Genomic DNA, 2602 nt, shown 5'->3' on the forward strand with positions numbered 1-2602 from the left:
GGCTGTGGCGTAGACCGGCGGCTACAGCTCTGATTCAACCCCTAGCCTGGGAGCCTCCATATGCCGCAGGAAGCGGCCCTAGAAACGGCAAAAAGACTGATCAGGGGGTCCAACTCGACGCTTTCAGCGCACACAAATTGTCTTCTTTGGTGCTACTGGAAGGACCCTCCTTGGAGACCTCGCAGGGATTCTTAACCGAGGCTGCACGCCAGAATCACCTGAAGAGCTTTGACATATTGATGCCTGGGGCCCACTCTGAGGAATGAGTTTGAAGCGATCTGCAGGCGATCCTAATGTGCAGCTAAAACTTAAGAATCAGTGATCTATAGCCTCAGGGAAGATTTGAGATTACACAGAGAATGTGATAAATACTTTTCCGGAACAAGTCAACACTTGCACTCAAAAAAACCTAAATTGCCTCCCACAGACAAGGTGCTGTTACAGCACAAATAAGACAGTTACTGCCCCAAGGAAAATCATGGTCCAGGGGAAAAGTCAGAATGTGACATCTTTGCAACACAAATGAACAAGACAGAAGCTGCATGGCCTTATATGATCTAGCATTGAGAATCAGTTGTGTCACTTTTGCTGTGTCACTCACTGTTGAAGCAGTCACAAGTTTGCCCAGATTCAAGGGGAGGGCATTATAGCTCACCTCTCAAAGGGATGGCATGTCAAAGAATAAGTAGCCTTAAAAAAAAAAAATCCTGCCATATAGGATTTTATTCTTCTTTCATGGGTGTTTCTCTCCAAACAGGTGGAGGCAGGAGTGGAGTATAGCTTTGCAATGTTCTCTTTCAAAGGACAGTTTTGCTGTGCTTTGCTGCTGTTCTGCTTGCCTGTGTTGCCTATGCTGCTGCCTTCTGAACTGCTGCAGGTTGCTTCTACCATCAATCCCTGCTCCTCCCAGGCCCCCTCTTGCAGTTCTAAGACCCCTCTTCTTGGACACCCCTTGACCTTATTTCTCTGAGCATTTCTTCTCTTTGCTGGTACTCTTTACCCAGATTTACATCTCTCCACACTCTTTTTCAAAAGAAAGTGTCATTCTTTTATACCATATGGCCTTTTTAAGAGATGTTATCTTAGGGCGTTCCCTTGTGGCACAGTGGGTTAAAGACCCAGCATTGTCATTGCAACAGCTTGGGTCCCTACTGTGACTTGGGTTCAGTCTCTAGCCAGGAAACTTCCACATGCCTCATGGGGTGGGGGGGGGAAGGTGTTATCATAGCAGAAGAGCATAGCCCTTTAGAGATGTGTTTTCAGTTTTACTACTCAGTCTGTGGGGAAAGGATGGTTTGTCTCCTAGCAAAGGGATTTGGCTACTTAGTAGTAATATTCTTTATTTTTTACTACAAGTTCTGTTTTCCTGAGGGGCATGCATATCACCAGAAGCTGGGTGGATGGGGTGGAAGAGAAATATTCAGGTACAGTTTTACACTATACCTGAAAAGCATTACTTCTTCTGATGCCTAGGTTTGATTCCACCTCAGATTAGCAATTTACTGCTGTGCTTTTGTTTCTTTTTCTCAAAATGGACACCATTGGGTCATCTTTAGTCCACCCTAAATGACTGTATATGCCTGAACCCTAATTGTGAACAGTTTCCTGTTTTTACTGTGGGGATCCTTACCCAGGTAAGTCAAAGGGTGGAGATGGTGGTGCTCTAACATCCTAGATTAGTTAAGGAAAATCTGTCTGCCAGAGTACACAGAGGACCTGAAATAATCTCTGTACTTCAGTCCTGCCTTACAAAAGCACCAGCCATCTGTCACGTTTTTGTTTCTTCTAATTACTTCCTAAAATTCCTTGAGTTCCTTAAAGTAAGCCATCTCTTTCAGGCTAATCTGGATTAGAGATATGCTCTTGTTATTTGCTTTTCCTCTGGATAAACTGCAATTAATACTGTTCGTTAAAATCTGCTATCTCCCATTATCTTTTCTCTCCATTTTCTGTGATAATAGAATCTTAGCCAGACACAAGAATAAAGACTACATTTCCTGGTAGCTAGGTCTGGTTCTGTGTTCTGTGTGGGACTTCAGAGCCTCTTTAAGGAGACAGAACTCAAAAGCCTCTGGCCAAGACAGAAACTACCATACACTTATCGCCCCACCCATCTCATTGTAAAGCCCCTTCCCCCACCTTGAACAACCTGGCCTACTCCTTCCTGACTCCTACTAGTAAAGGTATGTGGCCCACTCCTCACCCCGCCCTTATAAGGGCAATATATGCCTCCACCCAACCAGCAAGTCTATTGAAAGACCCCATCTTTCTCCAGCCAGTCAGCAGGTCAACAGGTGCATGGTAAGACCTCTCCTCTCCTTTTTCTCTGGGCTATAAAAACAGACAGGATCACGAGCTCTGGGTTGGCTCTCCCTGTTTATCAGGAAGTCATCCTGCTGCACTAACAGCATCTCTTATCTCAATAAACTTGTCTTTCTCTTCACCTTGCTAGGCTAGAAAATTCTTTTTCTGACTTGTGTGCACGAACCAAGACATTCTGGTAAATAGGATGTAATTGGATCTGTTGTATAGCACCTTGTGACAACTTTCCTTAAAGGAGAGAATAAAAAGGCATGAACTACTGATACACATGACAACATGG

This window comes from Sus scrofa, chromosome 3 (genome assembly GCF_054392235.1).
Source record: "Sus scrofa isolate SSC_HxYL_T2T_F1_AM1 chromosome 3, Sscrofa_HxYL_maternal_Yorkshire_Landrace_v2.0, whole genome shotgun sequence".
Taxonomy (NCBI): domain Eukaryota; kingdom Metazoa; phylum Chordata; class Mammalia; order Artiodactyla; family Suidae; genus Sus; species Sus scrofa.